The following is a 24,230-nucleotide window of genomic DNA, read 5'->3' as shown; positions in this document are numbered from 1 at the left end:
AGCACTAGTGGTCATGGCTCAATGGTCCAACCATTCTGGAGAACAATTTGGAACTACACACCTGGACTCCAAGTTCTTTGTCCTCCAACTATGTGGAATTTTTCCTCCACCAACCCTATGCTGCAACTCTTAGAACTTCTGGGTTTGCTCTGATCCTTTTCTCTACTCATGCTCTAGTTGCTATCTCCATCCACTGTGACTGGCTTGTGTTTCTCATTGCCATCATACCTAGGAAACTGACTTATCATGGTGTCTTTTCCTTGGAAGCCCCTTTCTTCTTCAAATTACAGCTGAAATGCTTACATGAAGCCATCAGTAATCTCAATCATTAGTGGTCTCTCTCATTTGAAATATAGTTATGATGTGTGTGAGAGACCACTTGGCATAGTGAGTGGTTAGAGATCTAAATTCATTCAGGAAGATCTGTGTTCAATTCCTCCTTTTGTCACCTGATAGTTGTATGACCCTTAACAAGTTACTTACCTGACCCAGTCCCCCAAGACAACTTTCAAAGACATCAAATTGCAGAGGTGTCCATCTGGGTAGGAAGTGGAAATTTGCTCACTGGGAGTTCCTTACACCAATGAAAAATCATTGATCCTGTTTAAATGGAAAAAACAAACAAACAAACTGTTGTCATATAACTTATACTATTTGTGAATTTGCTGTGTCCTCCAGTAGGATATAAGCTCTTGGAGAGGAGGGATTATTTCATTTTTAGTATAGTATAGTGGTACTTAAGAAATATTTTCTCCATTATACCACAGTGTCTTGGCCTGTCCCTCCTGGGGATCTTAACCGTAGCCAAGTACTTTGCCCAAATGGTCTTGTTTGATTCTTAACAATTCAAGCACCAAGTGGATAGAAAGTCCTATAAAAGGAACCAGGGTATAAACAAAATAAAGATCAGAGATGTCCACAGGCCACAAACTGCCCAATAAAACTTTGGAGTGCAACCTGAATTCGATTAAAATAAAATTAGGAAATGTTTAAAAAAATACATTGCAACACAGATGTTAATTTGTGGTTTTTCTGAGTCAATATTCAGATGATAGGGAACCCTTCCTACTTTAATTTGATGACACTGAGGTAGATAACATAAATCATAGTGCTTACCGTCTAGTAGGGGAATAAGATGGAAATGCACAAATTATAATACATCATTATATGTGATAATTATATAATACACAATAAATGCATATGACAGGAACATAACAAAGTCCTATGCATATTAGGAATGACAAATGGTGATAGGAGGGACAGCTAGGTGGCTCAGTGGACAGAGAGTGAGGCCTGGAGATGGGAGGTCCTGGTTTCGAATCTGGTTTCTGATTCTGAGGTCCTAACTGTGTGACCCTGGGCAAATCACTTAACCCTAATTGCCTAGCCTTTACCCCTCTTCTGCCTAGGAACCAATACACAGTATCGATTCTAAGACAAAAGGTAAGGGTTTTTTAAAAAAAAGATTATGGGACAATAGGACTTAGAGCTGCAAAGGAACCAGTTTAGTCAGATTCTTCATTTTACAGATGAAGATAATGAAGTCGAGAAGTTGAATAAATTGTCCAAAGTCACACAGATGGTAAATAATAAAGAGACTGAGAATCAAACATAGATGTTCTAATATCTGATCCAGAGCCCTTTTCGTCACTGAATTGGAAAAGCATCTCCCCTAACTACACTACTTTATAGATGAGAAAACTGAGGCCCAGAAAGGAAAATTTGGTGACTTGCTGACGATCACATGGCTCCAAAGTTATGGAGTCCAGATTTGGAACCAGATCCTCTATCGTTTAATAGAGTGCCTTTATGGCACTTCCAGCTGTGTGACCTTGGGCAAGTCACTTGACCCCCATTGCTCACCCTTACCACTCTTCCACCTTCCATACACAGAAGTTAAGGGTTTAATAATAAAAAAATATTTTTTAAATAGAGTGCCTTTAGGCCGTTCCTGATGGTGCAATCATGGTAGGCTTTCAAAAAGAGATGGCATTTGAGTCACACCTTAGCTCAGGTTGGGTCACTTAACCCTAGTCTCCTGGTTCCCAGTGCTCTTTCCTCTATATCACTTAGCTTGTATATGGAATAGCTTCCTTCCAGTAAAGTCTTCTTAGGGGGAAATCAACAAACTGCCTCAACTATCCCTTAGCCAGAACCTAGTTCCTTTTTTTGTCTTTGGGAAATAGCCCAAGGACTGGAGGAGACCGGCATTTTGCAATGGCCTTGCTACTGCATTTTTCCCCCTGTGGTTGACCTAGTAGTTTGGGCGGAGGAAGCAGAGGCAGGCTGGCTCCCTGCAGTGGGGAGTTTCCTGCACCACTGGATTTTGCAACTTGTGCTCTAGGGCTCCTCCTGTTATTTTGGCCCTAAGCAGAAGCTGGATTATTTTTTTTCCATGAGACCCATTTTGGTTTCCTTTTCTTTTCCCTCACTGCTCGATCTTTCCCAGGCAAAGCACAGCTGGCAGGAATGACAACCTCTGGCTCTCCCTGAAAGTTCCTCATAAAGGTTTTGTTTCATTCTGATTTCTTTTGGTCAAGACTCACTTCTTCCATGAAGCCTTTGCTAATAGGACATATTGTGCTTTTCCTCCTCACCTTTAGAATTCTGGGAATTAAGAGCTGGAGGGAACCTTAGAGCCCATGGAGTCTAATCCTTTTATTTTATAGATGAGGAAAACTGAGCCTTGGAGATAAAATAACCTGCCCAAAGTTACATGGGTAGTAAATAGAAGCGCAGGGACTTGAGTCTTTAAAAGTAGGGCTTTTATACCCCTGACTCTTCTCCCCAGAAGCCTCTCCCACTGTATCACATCCTTCTTTTCAGGATGGAGTTCAGCACCTTCAGCTTAAGAGACTGATGCACTGCCTACTGTGCTAAAGAGACTCTTGGCATGAGGTTGGCCCCACCTGATGGGGATTGTCATTTACTTTAGGATCTATTATTCAGTCTGAGACTGCAGCCTGAGGATGGATTCTCCTTCAGGGTGGATTCACCTTCAGGGTGGATTCTCATGGGAACAGGGAACAAGGACAAACTTTGGGGTCTCCAACTTACAAGCTAGTCCTAAAACTTGGGGTTCATCAGATCTTACTAGGCTACAAGTTTGGGGCTTCTAGATTTCATGTTGACACCTTCTAACATTTACATTTTGTATTGCACTTAAATCTACTCTTTCCCTTTTTTTCTCTCTCATCATTTATGTATATGAATCTCATTTCTCCAATAGGTTATAATATCACTGAGAGAAACGGGCTAAATCTTCACTCATTCGATATGTTCAGTAATAGTCAAAGTAATAATAATGATAAAAAAATAATCTATGGCTTAAAGTCTATTTGCATAAGACATTCCTCATCAGTGGATATTAATTACTCATTAAGTTGTGACTTGGTGAGTGGCAAGAGTTGGCATGAAGTTGAGAGGAGAGATCTTGGTCTTCTGGCTTCCACTTTGGAGAAAGAAGACACAAAATTCTAGATTCTTTTTAGGGAGAAGTTTAAGAGGAAGGAGGGAAGAGACTGGGAAGATAGGAACATGATAGAGGAATGTGACCTGTGGCCCACATAAGACTCTCCTCATTGGTGAAGAAGGTTGATTACTCAATTCTCACCTGTGTGGGGATAGAATTGGCTAGAACTTGAGAGCTCTTGATTTTCTGGCATCTAGATTCGAGAGAGAAAGGAGTTTTCAATTTTTTTTCAAGGAGAGGTGCCTGAAAGCAGGGGAAAAGACTGAAAAAAGCCAACATCATCAAGGTTCTGACTGTTCTATATTTTAGCTTCTATTAGTGAATTAGTCAGTTTTATCCGATATCTCCAGTGTTTGCTCATAGTCACACAACTAGTGAATATAAAAGGCAAGAGCTAGCTCCTTTTCTCAATGGCCTTAAGATGCATAAGGCACTTTTCTCAAAACCTTGCTAGGAGCGTATTGAAATATTATTACGCTCATTTTACTAAAAAATAGAAAACAATCTCAGTCAGGGGAAGTAACTTGTTCAAGGTCACAGAGCCAGTTGATGTTGGAGGTAAGACTCAGGTATCTGCATCCAGTGCAGAGGATGGTGTTGGGTATACGCAGGAGAGAATAATAGAGTGGTATAAGGAAAACTTTGCTTGATTCACAAATTCGTTTTTGAGTATTGTTTCAAAAATTCCCTTTCAAGGTGCTTTTGTGAGCGACATTGAGGTTTTACCTCACAATAAACAATTTTGGAAAAGATGACAAAAGACAGTAATAATAAATGGGGAGTGGTATGGAATGGAGCACCCTGATTTATTGTCAGTGGAGATGTTATTGGATCAATTTGGAATTATGCTTAGAAAGGTGTGAAAATGGTCATAGCCTTTGTCTGAAGATCCTACCAGTAGATATATACTGGATGCTGGAGATAGAAAGAAAAGTCCTATATAAACCAAAATATTTACAGTAGTACTTTTTCATAGTAGCAAAAAACTAGAAAATTAGTAGGTCAATTCCATTAATAGGATGGAAAAATTAATTGCGGCATACGCATATGCAGGAATATTATTAGAATACAAAAAATGATGAAGATAAAAAAGACAAAAAACTTCTCTACTAGCAGCAATGCAATGATCCAGAACAACTTTGAGGGACTTATGAGAAAGAGCACTATCCGCATCCAGAGAAAGAACTGTGGGAGCAGAAACCCAAAAGAAAAACAACTGCTTGATCACACGAGTGGATGGGGATATGATTGGGCATGTAGACTAAGCGATTACCCTAGTGCAAATATTAATAAGGTGAAAATAGGTTGGGATCAATGACACATGTAAAACCCAGTGCAATTGTGCGTAGGCTATGGGAGGGGAGTGGGGGGAAGGGAAGGAAAGAACGTGAATCCTGTAACCATGGGAAAATGTTCTAAATTAATTAATTAATTAAAATTTTAAAAAAATTACAAAAAAACCCAGAAAGACTTGTATGAATGGATATAGAGTGAAGGAGCAGGAAAACCTTATCCTATAAAAATGTAAACAGAAAGCACAAAAACTTTGAAATAGACTTCTATATAATGATAATGACTAAGCTCAACCTAAGGAAGAAGAAGAGATATGAGAATGAATTTCCCTTCCTTTTTTGCAGAGTTGCAAGAGTATGAAGGAGAAATGCTATATACAAGGTCAGATTTAATTGATATTTTGATTAGTTTTGCAGAAATTTTTTTCTCTTTCTTTTTTATTTATTTAGGGGTGGTTTTCTGGGTAAAGAGAGGGGTGGGGAATATATTAGAAAATAAAAATGAAAAAAACTAAAGATATCAAAAACAACAAAGTAATAACAAGGTGGTTTTCAGAAAGGGATCCATCATTTAGGCAACTGAAGTCATGTGATAGAGCAGACAGAATCCTGAACTGGTAATCCCAAGACCTACCTGTTTGCAAATGCCAGCATTGTCCTTTGTTGGCTGTATGATCTTCAACAAGCCACTTTCTTTCTCTGAGTCACAGCATCAACAGATGAGTTGCTGGGAAGTTACCTACTTGGAAGAACTAACAGGGGAGCTGTGAAGTCAATTAGAGCAAGGTGACTGATTTTGTTATTCACACAGTCCCTTCTCACTTCCCCTGAGCCCAGCGCCCTTTCACTTAGCTCCAGTTCAAATAATCTAGCCCTCTTGGGTTTTTGGAGGCTAGTGGCTAGAAGCCCAGTCCACCCCTGAAGCAAACAGGGAAGAGATTACTCATAGGGAGAGGACATCAGCAGAATATCAAACCACTCCCTAGTCCTGCTGAATTGACTGTAAGTTGAAGAAAGGATCTCCTACTGAGTCCCAAAACAAGAAGGAGAGGAAGGAAGGAGAAGACTTGGAAGGGAGAAAGAGCCAAGGACCTGTTGAACTGTGGTTTTGGGAGCTGCTAAAATGAAAGAGGTTGGGGGGAAAGAGGGAGGGGCAGGGAAAGAGTCTGGCACGCATAGCCCAGCTGGGGCCAGGGTCAATCAATCTGAAAAAAAGATTCCTAGAGGTACCTTTGACAATAATAAAAATAACCCATGTTTATTTGACATTTCCAAAGTGCTTTACATGCATGATCTCATATTGATATTACATGATCTATTGATTCTCTATAGCTTGTATTATTCCCATTTTAGATAAGAAGAAACTGAGATTCAGAAGTATATGACCAGTGACAGAGGCCAGGCTTCAGTTTCAGACCTTCTGAGTTCTTCTAATTACTTCACCAAACTGTGAATAGGAGACATGACCAAAGTAGAATTAGAGTAGATAATGAAAGTATAGCCTCCATTTTACAGATGAAGAGAGTGAGATTCAGAGAAATAAACAGACTTGCTCAAACTAGTTAACAAGCATATGAGCTGTAATTTACATGTCAACATTTTTTATTCTAAATCCATTTCTCCATTCTGAAGCCCTGACCATATATATGATAATATTTTAACCTTATTTTATTGCTAAGATGAAAAAATGATTACAGTCTGTCCATTCACATAAGAAAAACCAAATGGATAAAAAAAAATATCAATTTGCCAGGTTTCAACATACAATCCTAGAGAGATTGTTCAATATAGTAAGTATATCTAGGACAGGCAGAACAGATAGAAAAGGAGAGTGAGTTAGTTTGCTTTCTGGAAAGTGCAAGATACTTTTATTTACCCCGGTCCTCTTCTAAGAGAATAGGCCCATCTTTTCTTTCCTTTTTTTATGAAAATATTTTTTAAAAATTTCAGGCTTAACAAAAACACAATAAAGTGAGCATTATCATATACAACATAAAATGTTAAACAAGGATTGTATATGAAAGTGTAAATTTTTAGTATATTGTGCACTTTTCCTTTTAAGTACATGATAAATTCAATTCATGACTTTCGAAGATCTGATTTTGTTTCCTTATGGCTTTCCTTCTGTTCTCATCTGTGCATTTAAAAATGCTCTAATGACTTCTTGTTTTTTTTTCTTTTTTTCTGCTGGGGAAGGGACAACTCTATTATTAGCTTACTTCCTACTTTCCCCTCCCCAACTGGAAAAAAAGAAAGAAAATAGAAACCATTGTAACAATTGTGCCTAATCAAGCAAAACAAATTCTCTTATCTACCATTTCCAAAAATTTAAGACTTATTCTGCACTTGAGTTCATTACCTCTCTATCAAGAAGCAGAATGCCTATTTTTTAGTGTAAGCTTTTTCCCACTGTTGCTGGATAGCCAAGAAACCTCACTGTCTCCAAAGAATTAAATATGGGCATGATGAAAAAGGCAATTAAAAAATTACTCAGGGAATTACTTCAGGATGAATTACTTCAGGATGGAACATAAAAAATAAAAAAGAGCTCTGAAGATGGATAAAAGGAAAAATGTCCTTAAAGAAACATTTGACAGAATAAGAAGATGGACTACTCAAGTGGTAAGATTGAGGAATGGCAGGTAGACCTATCTTGTGTAGGCACCTCTTTTTTGTTGCTCTTATGAAAACATATTTGGCCTGGGGGTGGGCTGCTTGGAGGCTGGGGCTTGGACCTTAAAAGTCCCAAACTGTGACTTAGTTGCCCTATATACCTCTGTCCTCCCTGGGTCCCTTTCTGTGAGGGGAGAAAGCTAGAAAGGCTTCCAACACAATGTAGGGTGGGACCCTCTTTAGGGGTCTTTTGCAGAGAAATGGGTAGGTTTCCCAATATGGGTAGGCATGGGAGGAATAATGTTTGCATCATTCAAAGGAATTACTGAACTGATGAGAGATGATAGATCCATTTGAACATTTTTGTAGATCCCTTTTTTTTTTTTTAACACAACAGACACTACCCAACAAACATTTGAACAGCCGTCTATTCCCACATATATCCCACGAGGACAATTAAGCAAATCTACCTAAGAGAATAATAATACTCAATAATACTTATAGCTTTTGTAGATGCAGGCCCATAGGTGGCAGCAATATGGACCTGGACAGGACAGAGTAGACTTTAAAGGAGGAGAGGTAACTGAGGACTGATGGTGGCAGAAGGATCTGAAAGTGACAGAGGAAAGAGTTCAACAACTTCTCTTCCTGGTACTGGGTGCCAAAGAGATATAGAGAAGGACAAACCAGTTTTGGAAAGGGTACTGGCCATTGTGGTGCCTCTTGAAAGAAAACTAGTTTTCAGTGAGTGCTAAAAGGGAGAAGGAACATGAGAAGATGAGATCTGGGTAGATAAGAAGCCCTGAAGTGCAGAAAGCATGGTCTCCAAAAAGATACTGGAAGGGGAACAGGAAAAAGAGGAATGGTGAGTAATTGGTTCAGATTCACCATCAAGGAAGAACCTGGCTGATACTTGGCTTAGCCTCTCCCTTGCTATGAAGGAGAGTGGCTCTATCACTGAATCTGATTTCATGAGAGTTCAACTGAGCCTATTGACATGGTATTCCTATTTCTCATAAATATTTTCTTTTCTTTTTAGACTCTTGTTCTAAAGGGATTTTTATACCTTCCCCATCAACAAAATCCTTGTTCAGGTGGTCAGTTGCATCTGACTCTTTGTGACCTTGTGGACCATAGCATATCAGGTCCTTCTATCCTCTACTGTCTTTCAAAGTCTGTGCAAGTTCATATTTATTGTTTCCATGATACTTTTTTATTCATCTCAACCTCTCTCATTCCCTTCTCCTTTTGCTTTCATTCTTTTCCAACATGTGTCTTTTCCAATGAGTCCTGCCTGCTTATTATGTGACCAAAGAAGTTCAGCTTCAGCTTTAATATTTTACCTTCCAATGAATAGTCTGAATTAGTTTCTTTAATGTTTGGCTGATTTTAATGAATTTACATTTTGACTGATTGGATGTCCAAGAGTCTCTCAAAAGTCTTCTCTAGTACCACAATGAGAAAGTGTTGATTCTGTAGTGCTTAGCTTTCCTTACACTCCATCTCTCATATTTCTACATTGTTATTAGAAAATCCATAGCACCGATTATACTAAACAGCAAGATGATGTCTCTGCTTTTTAGTATACTGTCCAGATTTGTCATAACTTTCCTTCCAATGATCAAATGTCTTTTAATTTCATGGCTGTAGTCAGTATCTTTGATGTCATGATCTTTGAGCCCAAGAATATAAAATCTGACTTCCATTTCTTCTCCTTCTGTTTACTAGGAAGTGATGGGACTAGTTGCCAAGATATTAGTTGTTTTTTTATATTAATCTTAAAGCCATTTTTTACAGTCTCTTCTTTTACCTTCATCAAGAAACTTTTTAATTCTTTTTCATTTTCTACCATCCTAGTGGTATTGTCTACATATCTGAGGATGTTGATATTTCTCCTGCCAATCTTAATTCTGGCTTTTGATTCATCTAGCCCAGTGGTTCCCAAACTTTTTTTGCCTACTACCCCCTTTCCAGAAAAAATATTACTTAGCCCCCTGGAAATTAATTTTTTAAAAATTTTAATAGCAATTAATAGGAAAGATAAATGCACTCTGGATCGCTGCAGCACCGACTAGGGGGCAGTAGCACCCACTTTGGGAATCACTGATGTAGCCTGTCATTTTTTGTGATATACTTTGCATATAAGTTAAATAAATAAGGTGACATAAGAAACCTAGAATGTAAACTGGATGTGGTCACACAGGATGCAGAAGGATTAAACATCACCATTTTGGGTGACAATGAACTTAAATGGGTGATCACTACATATACTACTATGGACAAGAATCCCTTAAGAGAAATGGAGTAGCCTTCATAGTCAGTAAAGGGATGAAAAGAGAAATGTTGGAGTATTATCTCAAAATGTTCAAATCCAAGGCAAATTGTTTGACAACATGGTAATATAAATCTATGTTGCAACTGTTGATGCCAAAGAGTCCAAAGTTGATCAGTTCTATGAAGACCTACATCTTCTAGAACAACAACAACAAAAATGTCACATTCATTGTAGGGGATTGGAGTACTAAAGTAGGAAACAAAGTCTGATTGGAGGGCAGCTAGGTGGATGGAGAGCCAGGCCTGGAGGCAGGAGATCCTGGGTTCAAATCTGACATCAGATTCCTAACTGTGGGACCCTGGGCAAGTCATTTAACTCCAGTTGCCTAGTCCTTACTACTCTTCTGTCTTGGAATGGATACTTAGTATGGACAAATACTTTTGTGATGATAACTTGCTGATCAAGGCAAACACTCTTTTCCAACAACCCTAAAGGTGATTCTACATATGGACATAATCAAATGTTCAATGTTAAAATCATACTGATTATTTGATTTGAGGCCAAAATTGGAGAAGCTCAAAGTTCATTTGGAACATCAAAAGATCAAGAATATCAAGGGAAATAATGAAAAAAAATGTGAAAGAAGGGGGCCTAGCAGTACCAGATATTAAACTATATTATAAAACAGCAGTCATCAAAACAATATGGTACTGGCTAAGAGATAGAAGGGAGAATCAGTGGAATAGACTTGGGGTAAGTGACGTCAGCAAGACAGTGTATGATAAACCCAAGGAGCCCAACTTTTGGGACAAAAATACACTATTTGACAAAAACTGCTGGGAAATTTAGAAAACAATATGGGAGAGATTAGGTTTAGATCAACATCTCACACCCTACACCAAGATAAATTCAGAATGGGTGAATGACTTGAATATAAAGAGGGAAACTATAAATAAGTTAAGTGAACACAGAATAGTATACTTGTCAGATCTCTGGGAAAGGAAAGATTTTAAAACCAAGCAAGAGTTAGAGAAAATTACAAAATGTAAAATAAATGATTTTGATTATATCAAACTAAAAAGCTTTTGTACAAACAAAAATAATGTAGCCAAGATCAGAAGGGAAACAACAAATTGGGAAAAAAATCTTTATAACAAAAACCTTGTATACTCAAATATACAAGGAGTTAAATCAATTGTATAAAAAACCAAGCCATTCCCCAATTGATAAATGGGCAAGAGACATGAATATGCAATTTTCAGATAAAGAAATCAAAAGTATCAATAAGCACATGAGAAAGTGTTCTAAATCTCTAATAATTAGAGAAATGCAAATCAAAACAACTCTGAAGTATCACCTCACACCTAGCAGATTGGCTAAAATGATAGAAGGGGAGAATAATGAAGGTTGGAGGGGATGTGGCAAAACTGGGACATTAATGCATTGTTGGTGGAGTTGTGAACTGATCCAACCATTCTGGATGGCAATTTGGAACTATGCTCAAAGGGCTATAAAAGAATGCCTGCCCTTTGATCCAGCCATACCATTGTTGGGTTTGTACTCCAAAGAGATCATAGATAAACAAACTTGTTCGAAAATATTTATAGCTGTGCTTTTTGTGGTGGCAAAAACCTGGAAAATGAGGGTATGCCCTTCAATTGGGGAATGGCTGAACAAATTGTGGTATATGCTGGTGATGGAATACTATTGCGCTCAAAGGAATAATAAACTGGAGGAATTCCATGTGAACTGGAAAGACCTCCAGGAACTGATGCAGAGTGAAAGGAGCAGAGCCAGAAGAACATTGTACACAGAGACTGATACACTGTGGTAAAATCGAATGTAATAGACTTCTGTACTGGCAGCAATGCAATGACCCAGGACAATTCTGAGGGACTTATGGTAAAGAATGCTACCCACATTCAGAGGAAGAACTACAGGAGAGGAAACACAGAAGAAAAGCAACTGCTTGAACACATGGGTTGAGGCAGACAATGATGGGGGATGTAGACTCGAAACTACCACACCAATGCAACTATCAACAATTTGGAATAGGTCTTGATCAATGACACATGTTAAAACCAGTAGAAATGCATATCAGCCATGGGAGGGAGGGAGGTCGGGGGTGATGGGGAAAGTAAGAGCATAAATCATGTAACCATGTTAACATTGCTAAAAAATAAATATTAATAAATTTTAAGTAAATAAATAAATGATTGGAGAAGCTCTGTACAATGAGTTAAGTTAAAATCAGGTCTGACCGTGGGTCAAATCATGAGCTTCTTATTGCAAAATTCAGAATTAAATTAAAGAAAGTGGGTGAAAACCATTGGATTGTATAAATATGACCTAAGTAATATTTCTTATGAATATAAAGTAAAAGTAATAAATCAAATTAAGTGATTCAATCTAGTGGATAGAGTACCTGAAGAATGATGGACAGAGGCAGCTCACGATATTGTATAGGAGGTATCAACAACAAAAAAAATTTCAAAGGAAAAAGAGAGAAAAAGAATAAAATGGCTATCTGATGAGGCCTTGCTATTAGCTGAGCAAAGAAGGAAAGGAAGAGGTAAAGGAAAAAGGAAAAGATACACCTAAATGAATGCAGAACTCCAGAGAATAGTAAGGAGAGATACATTTTTCTTAAATGAGCAATGCCAAGAAATAGTAGAAAACAATAAAATGGGATAGAGATCTCTTTAAAACCTTATGTATCTTTATCTCTCACTGCTTAATGGAACAATTAATATTGAAAGAAACATTTGAAAAAAAACATGAAAGAAAGTATGATAAAATGGGAAAGAACTTCAAATAGACAGGAGGACAAGGTTCTAGTGTTAGCTCTGACACTGTCTCATCATGTGACTTTAAGGAAGTCATTTCCCAATTCTGAACCATGGTTTTTCTTCTCTAAAATGGGTGGGGATGGAATAGATAATTTCCAAGATTCTTTACAGTGTTGGCATTTAATGATCTAAGATCCTTTCTAGTTTTGTTATAACTTCTATTTATAAACCTTTTTAATAAAAATTAATTTTAAAAAGCTCTGTTATAAATTCCCTGACAGTTTTGACATGCTATTAATGCTAATCATTAAGAAGCTCCAGAATTATATGACTAGGAGCAGTAGCTGAAGCTTTTTCCAGGTGCTGATATCTGTAGGAAACCATTTTTTACTGCTCCAACAGGACACTATCATCCTTATGCTAAGGATCTACTGCTGTGTTGTTTTCTGCTGGCCAAAACCTTTTTGGGTACAGTGGGGAGATGGTCCTGAGAAAGCTAAAAGGAGAAGGGTGATTATTAGTGGAGGCTGGGAGAAAAGATTGTTCACTCCTTTTACCTTCATAACTATACCGACATGACTATATTCTTCTCTGGCTGTGGATAGCATTTTTCATCATGAGTCCCTTGTAAACTTATTTTGGTCTTTCATAATTGATCGTTTCACAATATTTGTTACTGTATACAATGCTCTCTTGGTTCTGAAGCAGATTTCATTTTGCATCAATTCTTATAAGTCTTTCCATGTTTTTTCTGAACTCACCCCATTCATCATTTCTTATGTTGCAATAGTACTTCATTGTAACCATATACCACAACTTGTTCAACCATTCTCCAATTGATGGGTACCACCCAGTTTCCAATTTTTTGCCACTACAAAAAGAGTTGCTAAAAACATTTTGGTACAGGTAGACCCTTTCCCTTTCTTTCTGATCTCTTTGGGATACAGAACTAGTAATGGTATTGCTGAGTATTTATGATCCTTTGAGTGTGGTACTATATTGCTCTCTAGAATGGTTGTATTAGTTCACAGTTCTACCACCAGTGTATTAGTGTCCTGGTTTTCCCATATCCCCTCCAACATTTATCATTTTCCCTTTTCGTCGTAGTAACCAATCTAATAAGTGTGAGATGGTTTCTCAGAATTATTTTAATTTACATTTTTCTGATTAATAGATTTTCTAATTCTGATTAATAAATAATAATTTCTGATTAATAATTCTGTTCATAACCTTTGACCATTTATCAACTGGGGAATGCTTTGTACTTTTATAAATTTGACTCTGTTCTCTCTCTATATGAGAAATGAGACTTTTGTCAGATATACTCCCCCCTCCCCAATTTGTTGTTTCTTTTCTAATCTTGGTTGCATTGGTTTTGTTGGCACAGAATCTTTTTAATTTAATGTAATCAAAAGTATCCATTTCATTTTTCATAATGTTCTCTATTTCTTGTCTAGACATAAAGTCTTCCCTTATCTATAAGTCTGACAGGTAAACTTTTTCATGTTCTCCTAACTTGTTATGATGTCACCCTTTATTTCTCCTGACCTTTCAAAGATAATAAGGTCTTCAAAATTCCTTCTTACAGTGGGAAAGAACAAATGGAACAAGGACATAAATAATGGTAGAGCTGAGTGCTCAAAGCTTCAATCCTGGTGCTAGTTCTCTCCCTCCCTTGGAGGCTTATGGCAACTGTCCTTACCTCTTCACTCAAACACAGTTGGATGAAGAGAGACAGCTTAGCTCTGGCCAGTTAATGCTTTTAATAGATACTTCCAGAACTTCCTGGTTAAGATGGCAGCAGAATAAAAAGCAGCTGCTTAACCTCTCCTAACCAAAACATACAGGACTCCTCAAGAAGACATAAAAACAAATCCAGAGGAACAAAGGGACCCCACAACAGGGTGCAGCATTGAAAGTATGTGGAATCAGGGCATTTCCATGCTATAAAGGAGTGAAACAGCTCTCACTAAAACGTGAGCTGAGCAACCCCCTCACCCACCCCACACCACCTATAGTGCCAAAGCCAGCACACAAGAGTTAGAGCAAGATTGGGGCACAGATTAAGTCCTTGGCAGCTACCTGGAGTAACCAGGGCCTCCTCCTGAGAGCAGCAAGACTTACGACCCCAAGAGGCTAAAGAACGCCCGTAGACTTTGAACGCAGACCATGAGCACAAGTGAGGGCGCAGATGCAAGCCCAGACACGAATCCTGAGCTCAGGTGTGGACCTTGAGTGGGGACCCAGTGCAGAGGGGTGTACGACTGTGGAAGCAATGCCCTGAGACTGTTAAAGGAGCCTCAGGCAGAGGAACAAGTAAGGGGACCACCAGGAGGCTTGACCCTGAGAACAACTGAGACCTCAGGAGCCTAAAGAGTGCAGACAGATCCTGAGTGTGAGGATAAACCTGAGAGGGTGCAGGGCTAACAATAGCAAGCCAGAGACAAGAACCCCAAAAGAGAAAGATCATCAAGAAGAAATCTGTAACACCCGACAACTTTTACACAGATAAAATCCAGACAAAAGAGCAAACAGCAGAGGAGAACAAACAAGTAATCATATCCAAACCTTCCCAAAATAATGAAAACTGGCCACGAGCTATTGAAGAGTTCAAATCTGAGATGATGAGAAAGATGGAAGAGATTTGGCAAGAGAAGTGGGAAATAGCTCAAAAGGAAATAAACAGATTAGAAGATAGAAACTCCCAATTGGAGAAAGATGCCCAAAAATCAAACAAAATGGTAAGCAAATTGGAAACCAAAATCTGGCAAATAAATAACAGTTTAAAAGGCAAAATTTTGCAATTGAAAGTGAGGCTCAGAAATCAAATGAACTGATAAGCAAATTGAAAACCAGAAATGACCAGAATGAAAAGGAAAACCAGTCCCTAAAAGCTAGAATTGAGCAATTAGAAGCTAATGATCTCTCAAGATAGCAAGAACAAATAAAACAAAGTCAAAAGACTGATAAAATAGAAGGAAACATGAAATATCTCAATGAGAAATTGACAGAGCAAAAAAAACAGGTCTAGAAGAGACAATCTAAGAATCATTGGTCTTCCTGAAAAAGCAGAAATTAATAGAAATTTGGACTCCATACTAAAAGAAATTATTCAGCAAAATTGCCCTGAAGTTCTACAACAAGAAGGCAATATAGACATTGAAAGGATCCATAGATCACCCTCTACATTAGACCCAGAAAAGACCACCCCCAGGAATATAATAGCCAAATTCAAGAGCTTCCAAGTAAAAGAAAAAAATTTTTACAAGAAGCCAGAAAGAGACAATTCAGATATCAAGGAGCACCAATCAGGATCACACAGGATCTGGCAGCCTCCACACTAAAAGACCACAAGGCTTGGAATATGATATTCAGAAAGGTAAGAGAACTGGGTCTACAACCAAGGATCACCTACCCATCAAAATTAACCATATACTTCCAGGGGAAAGTTTGGGCATTCAACAAGATAGAAGATTTCCAAGTATTTGCACAGAAAAGACCAGGACTAAATGGAAAGTTCAATATCCAAAAACAAAAATCAAGAGAAACATGAAAAGGTAAATAAGAAACAGAGGGGAAAGAAAGAAAACTCATAATTTTTAAATTTGACTTTTTAAGGGCCTCAGTAAAATCTAATTATCTGTATTCCTATGTGGAGAAATGTTATGTATAATTCTCTTTAAGGAACTCTATTCCTATTATAGTATTCACTATTATAGTAATTAGAAGAATTATTCATAGGGAGAGGATGGAATACTAAATGGTCTAAGATGATATGGGGGTGGGAAAGAGGGAGATGAATAGTAGAGGACACCAAGAGGAACTTGAATGAATAAGAAAAATAGGATATTCTATTACACACAAAGAGGGCATGGGAAGGGGAAGGGATGAATACTATTATAAGAAGGAGAGGAAGAGAGCATTAAGAGGTAATAGTTAAACCTTACTCTTAGTGTAATTAACCCTGAGAGAGAAGAGTAGCTTTATCCATTGGGATATAAAACTCTATCCAAACCTACTGAGAAAATCAGAAGAGAAAAACCAAGGGGAGCAGGGGGTTGGGGAGGTCATAAAACGGAGGGCAGAAGAAGGGGGAGGGAATTCATTGTGCCTTAAAAATAAATAGAGGGGAATAATAAGGGAGGGGGTAGAAAGGGTAGTAAATCAAGGGAGGGGACAAGGGTTACTGGCATAAAGCAAACCACTGGTTTAAAAGGAAATAGTGTAAGAAGAAGAGGTAGAACTAGGAGAGGATACGAAAATGTCAGCGAATACACAACTGATAATTGTAACTCTGAATGTGAATGGGATGAACTCATGCATAAAAAGGAAGCAAATAGCAGAGTGGATTAGAAACCAAAATCCTACCATATGTTGTCTATAAGAAACACATATGAGGCAGGTGGACATACACAGGTTTAAGGTCAAGGGCTTGAGCAAAATCCTTTGGGCATCAAATGAGAAAAAGAAGGCAAGATTGACAATTATGATTTCTGACAAAGCCAAAGTAAAAATAGATATGATTAAAAAAGACAGGGAAGGTCATTACATCCTGATTAAAGGCAGTATAAACAATGAGGAAATAACACTGCTCAATATGTATGCACCAAGTGGCATAGCATACAAATTCATAAAGGAGAAACTGGCAGAGCTCAAGAAGGAAATAGATAGTAAAACCATAATAGAGGGAGATCTAAATATCCCTCTTTCAGATCTAGATAAATCAAACCAAAAAATAAATAAGAAAGAGGTAAGAGAGATGAACAAATTCCTAGAAAAATTAGATTTAATAGATATGTGGAGAAAAATAAATAGGAACAAAAAGGAATACACCTTCTTTTAAGCTGCACATGGCACATTCACAAAGATTGACCATGTAATAGGGCATAGAAACATTGCAAACAAATGCAAAAGAGCAGAAATAATAAATGTAACCTTCTCAGACCATAATGCAATAAAAATAATAATTAGTGAGGGCACCTGGACAGGCAAATCAAAAACTAATTGGAAATTAAATAATATGATTCTCCAAAACCAGCTAGTCAAAGAAGAAATTATAGAAACAATCAACAATTTCATTGAAGAGAATGACAATAATGAGACATCCTACCAAACTCTGTGGGATGTAGGCAAGGCAGTACTCAGAGGGAAATTTATATTCTTGAGTGCATATATTATACAAATTAGGGAGGGCAGAGATTAATGAATTGGGCATGCAACTTAAAAAATTAGAAAGCTAGCAAATTAAAAATCCCCAGATGAAAACTAAATTAGAAATACTATAAATCAAGGGAGAAATTAATAAAATCAAAAGTAAAAGAACTATTGAATTAATAAATAAGACTAGAAGCTTGTATTTTGAAAAAAACAGATAAAATAGACAAAGTACTGGTCAATCTAATAAAAAAAAAGGAAAGAAGAAATCCAAATTGACAGTATCAAAGATGAAAAGGGAGACCTCACCTCTAATGAAGGGAAAATTAAGGCAATCATTAAAAACTATTTTGCCCAATTATATGGCAATAAATATAGCAATCTAGGAGACATAGATGAATATTTACAAAAATATAAATTGCCTAGATTAACAGCAGAAGAAATAGAATACCTAAATAATCCCATATCAGTAAAAGAAATTGAACAAGCCATCAAAGGACTTCCTAATGTTAAGATTAAAAATGATAAAGACTGATATAATAAGAGAAATTAGTAGTTTAATTAAATCCATGGTCATATTGGTAAAATATATATGACCACACCTGACTAACTTTTAAATTTACTGCTGGAGCCCATCTTGTCCCTCTCGTATGCCAGCCAGCCACTCAGCAAAACCAAGAGACCTCCTCTAGGTCCTCCTCTGAATTTATGCTGCCCCCTGCTTGGGGACCTTTGACGTCTCCACGCCCTAAGACCAGAAACCCATTGGAATCATGGGTAATTTAGTCTCAAAGCCCCCACGTGTCCATAGGGAGTCTGTTAGACACTTCCAAATAGCACTTCCCTGAATTCAAAACAAACATTTCCCCCTGAGATTTGGCAAGAAAAGGTTGACCCCTTTTCTTTACTGGATCTATAAACATAGACAACTTCTAAATTTTAGGAATTTGGCGGATAAAAGAAATAGATGAACAAATGGATAAACTAGCCGCATTGACAAAAAACCAATTTGGGGGCAGTCCCCTATTGGCATATTAGTGTACATTCAAAACAATACATTCAACTCAATTTCAACTCCCAATAGTTCAATCAACTGCACCTCAAAGTTCAATTTTGATCTTCATGATCCAGTGAAGGGTCTTTAGGCATCTTTTTGGTGCCTTCACCAAACAGGTCCATCGTCTGGATTCTGGGGAGATGACAAGATCCTTATCCTGAAATTATTCTCAAAAGAATTTAAACTTAAGATTATAGATTATAAAACATACATTTCCTTCTAAGAATCATACACTAAGAAAAAATCACCAGAGCCTGATGGATTCACAAGTGAATTCTATCAGACATTCAAAGAGCAACTAATCCCAATACTATACAAATTATTTGATATAATGTGTAAATGGAATTAGCTCTAGTCCATTCATAGTCAAAACTCTACTTACCCAAGATGATATTATCCCCACCTCCATTAGTGGGGAGGGGAGATGAGTTACCCACACGTGAGAATAAGTAACAAATCAAGAACAAGGGACTGCCCTTTGGGCAGTCCAAATCAGTGTAGAGGCTGCTATTTGTCCACTTGAATTAGAGGTGGACCCACAGGAAGTGAGGAGAGACACTATCTCTTCAAGTATGTTGGTTAAATCCTGGAGAGGCAGTTCCTGCTTTGAACTTGGTGCTGAAGCATCTCGGCTGAGACCTCAGGCTGCTTTCACTCTGAATTGTCACGTGGGTAAATTAGGCTGACTTCCTTGGCCTATGTTGGCATTTTTCCAAACTTTACCTTAAGTAGGTCTTTACCTCTCTGATTGCTAAGGCCTTTACCTCTCTGATTGCTAAGGTCTTTACCTCTGCAGGCCTGGACTAGCCTCTCCCTCTCTCTATTTCCCTACCTTTTACCTTCCTAATTTTAAATAAACTACCTTAAACCCGATCCTGACTTGGGTCTATTTTTAATTATGGAATCAATATGAATTATTGATTACTGGTGGCCACACTTTAAATATATACCTATAAAATACCTAAAAATCTCCCTCTTACAATAATAAGCAAAGAAGGAGTCCTACCAAATTCCTTTTATGACACAAATATGGTACCGATTCCAAATCCAGGTAGATCAAAAACAGAGAAAGAAAACTACAGACCAATCTCCCTAATGAATATAGATGCAAAAATTTTAAATAGAATATTAGCAAAGAGACTCCAGCAAGTGATCAAGAGGATCATCCACCATGATCAAGTGGGATTTATACCAGGAATGCAAGGATGGTTCAACATTAGGAAATCCATCCACATAATTGACCATATCAACAATCTAAGAAACAAAAATCACATGATTATCTCAATAGATGCTGAAAAAACCTTTGACAAAATACAGCATCCATTCCTAGTGAAAACCCTGGAAAGTATAGGAATAGAAGGACTTTTCCTAAAAATAATAAACAGTATATACCTAAAACCATCAACAAGCATCATATGCAATGGGGATAAATTAGAAGCCTTCCCAATAAGATCAGGAGTAAAACAAGGATGCCCATTATCACCTCTATTATTCAACATAGTACTAGAAACACTAGCAGCTGCAATTAAAGAAGAAAAAGAAATTGAAGGTATCAAAATAGGCAAGGAAAAGACTAAGCTATCACTCTTTGCAGATAATATGATGGTCTACTTAAAAAATCCTATAGAATCAACTAAGAAGCTTGTAGAAATAATCAACAATTTTAGCAAAGTTGCAGGATACAAAATAAATGCACATAAATCATCAGCATTTCTATACATTTCCAACACACTAGAGCAGCAAGAAGTAGAAAGAGAAACACCATTCAAAATCACCCTAGACAATATAAAATACTTAGGAATTTATATACCAAAACAAACATAGTAATTATGCAAAAACAACTACAAAACACTTTCCAGACAATTAAAACTAGATCTAAACAATTGGAAAAATATTGATTGCTCATGGGTAGGACGAGCTAACAATAAAAATGACCATTCTACCCAAATTAATTTACCTATTTAGTGCCATACCTATCAAACTACCAAAAAACTTTTTTTACTGAATTAGGAAAAACTATAACAAAGTTCATTTGGAATAATAAAAGATCAAGAATATCAAGGGAAATAATGAAAAAAAAATGTGAAGGAAGGGGGCCTAGCAGAACCAGATATTAAACTCTACTACAAAGCAGTGGTCCTCCAAACGGTATGGTACTGGCTAAGAGACAGAAGGGAGGATCAGTGGAATAGACTTGGGGTAAGTGACATTAGCAAGACAGTGTATGATAAACCCAAAGAGTCCAACTTTTGGGACAAAAATCCACTATTTGACAAAAACTGCTGGGAAATTTGGAAAACAATATGGGAGAGAATAGGTTTAGATCAACATCTCAAACCCTACACCAAGATAAATTCAGAATGGGTGAATGACTTGAATATAAAGATGGAAACTATAAATCATTTAAGTGAACATAGAGTAGTTTACTTGTCATATCTCTGGGAAAGGAAAGATTTTAAAACCAAGCAAGAGTTAGAGAAAATTACAAAATGTAAAATAAATGATTTTGATTATATCAAGCTAAAAAGCTTTTATACAAACAAAAATAATGTAGCCAAAATCAGAAGGGAAACAACAAATTGGGAAAAAATCTTTATAACAAAAAACTCTGACAGGGGTCTAATTACTCAAATATACAAGGAGTTAAACCAATTGTATAAAAAATCAAGCCATTCCCCAATTGATAAATGGGCAAGAGACATGAATAGGCAATTTTCAGATAAAGAAATCAAAAGTATCAATAAGCACATCAGAAAGTGTTCTAAATCTCTAATAATTAGAGAAATGCAAATCAAAACAACTCTGAGGTATTACCTCACATCTAGCGGATTGGCTAAAATGATAGTAGGGGAGAGTAATGAATGCTGGAGGGGATGTGGCAAAACTGGGACATTAATGCATTGTTGGTGGAGTTGTGAACTGATCCAACCATTCTGGATGGCAATTTGGAACTATGCTCAAAGGGCTATAAAAGAATGCCTGCCCTTTGATCCAGCCATACCATTGTTGGGTTTGTACTCCAAAGAGATCATAGATAAACAGACTTGTTTGAAAATATTTATAGCTGTGCTTTTTGTGGTGGCAAAAACCTGGAAAATGAGGGTATGCCCTTCAATTGGGGAATGGCTGAACAAATTGTGGTATATGCTGGTGATGGAATACTATTGTGCTCAAAGGAATAATAAACTGGAGGAATTCCATGTGAACTGGAAAGACCTCCAGGAATTGATGCAGAGTGAAAGGAGCAGAGCCAGAAGAACATTGTACACAAAGACCAATCAATACACTGTGGTAAAACAGAATGTCTATTGACTTCTGTACTAGCAGCAATGCAATGACCCAGGACAATTCTGAGGGATTCATGGAAAAGAATGCTACCCACTTTCAGAGGAAGAACTACAGGAGTGGAAACACAGAAGAACAACTGCTTGAACACATGGGTTGAGGCGGACATGATTGGGGATGTAGACTCACAAATGCAACTATCAACAATTTGGAAATAGGTCTTGATCAATGACACATGTTAAAACCAGTGGAAATACACATCTGCCATGAAGGGAGGGGGAAATTGGGGGGGTGGGGTGTGAAGTGGAAAGTAAGAGCATGAATTATGTAACCATGTTAACTTTTCAAAAAAATAAATATTTATAAATGTTTTAAAAAAATAAAAAAAATAATGCAGAAAAAAAATAGATACACCCAGCTCTGGCTCAGTGGCTAATCAAAAGAAATTTCTTTATCATATGGTTAGTGGACCAGCAATATTTATATAATAACTGCACCATGCTCCAATGGATCATTCTGAATTATTAGTCATTTCTAGGAGTAGGCTCACCAAACATATATACACCCAGGTCTCCGTTCTCATCAGCAAGGCCTTTGTTACAATTCTACAAAATCTTATCTTTTCAAACCTAAGGTACATTCCAGATTATGTCTGACTTTCCTTTCCTCCTCTATCATAAACTAATTTGGAGTAGTCACTTCCCTTTAAGGTTTCTATCCTTTCTATAACCAGTGTTTTCTTATTTCTTATCACCAGATAAAAAAGACCAATTCCCCTTGTTGGTTTCTCTGTCTTTTGAAGGATGAGGAGAGACAGACAGACAGACAGACAGCGAAGAGACAGACAGAGAAGAGACAAAGACAGGGAGACAGAGAGACAAACAGAAAGAAAAGAAAAAGAAAAAGAAAAAGAGAGAGACAGAGAGAGACAGAGAAGAGGAGAGACACACAGAGAGAGAAGGAGAGAGAGAGAGAGAGAGAGAGAGAGAGAGAGAGAGAGAGAGAGAGAGAGAGAGAGAAGAGGTTTAGAGGAAAGATAGGGAGAACTGCAGTAAATTTCCTTCATAACTATCATATCATATTCCTGTGACTTATGATCTGTTCCCCCTTACTCTTTGTCTATTTCTTCTATCTGTCCAGGTGGTCTGTAATATTTTTTATGACAATATTATCTGTTTCTGCCTCCCTTGATCTTTACCCAAATGATTTCTTTATCTTTCTTCCCTCTAGTTCCCTCTATATTTCCTTCTATGAGTATATATATATATACATACATATACATATACATATACATATATACACATATGCACACACACACATATATTATATAAAGACTAATCTACTTACCTGCCTCTCTTTCTGATCCTCTTTGTTTTTAACTGAGGTAGTTATAATCTGGTTAGGAATACCATACCTCTTAGTTTCTGTGATGTCTTTGCTGTCAAATTTGCTTCCTTACATTACATATTTTACATTACATTACATTGCCTACATGCCTCTAGTTCTAGATTGTGTATCTGTGTAAAGACATCTGGAGCCATAGATTTTGGTGCAGTTCCCTCTCTTCTTGTTTTTATTTTGTTCCCTGGGTTTTTCTTTATTTTAGAAAATAAAGTCAGAATATTTTATTAAGCATCTTTAATTTTTGGTTTCTACTCATCTAATCTGATTACAAATGCTTAGGGAATAACAAGAAAATTGACTTAAGGCAATCCTATTTTTTAATATTAGATTTTGGTTATCAACTGTTTAACCGTTTAAAAGAGAAAAAAAGTTTAAAATAATCATTTATAGTCTCCTAATACATTGTGGAACAAATATTAGCATTGCTTCCCATATCAGATACCTTTTAAACATCATTAGTTATGGCAAACCTCATATTATTATTATTAAAGCAAAAACTTTAATCTTTCAAAAATCTAAATTGGAAATTGTCATCAGTTGAGGTTCTGCTTTTTAAAAATGTTTTGTCTTTTATTACTATGAACTTAATATGCATTAACAAATGTGAACATTGTCACACTCAAAGAACAGAAAAAAAAGAGGACCACATATAAAATTGTGAATCTCCATTAAATATGGCTTTTAAAACATATATTTCAGATTTAACATGCAGTTCCAAGAGTGCTTTGCTTGTCAGGTATCTCTACTACTATTCTTCTCTCTACACTGAAGCTTCTAAATATGTTCTTCTTATATTGAGCTTACTCAGTTAGCTCTATGGATATATGGAAGCAATTTTTCTCCTCCTGTCTTCATTTTCAGGTATTGTTCATGTGATCTTAGGCTAGCT

The sequence above is a fragment of the Gracilinanus agilis genome, chromosome 2 (assembly GCF_016433145.1).
Source record: "Gracilinanus agilis isolate LMUSP501 chromosome 2, AgileGrace, whole genome shotgun sequence".
Taxonomy (NCBI): Eukaryota; Metazoa; Chordata; class Mammalia; order Didelphimorphia; family Didelphidae; genus Gracilinanus; species Gracilinanus agilis.
This window is presented reverse-complemented; position numbering follows the sequence as displayed.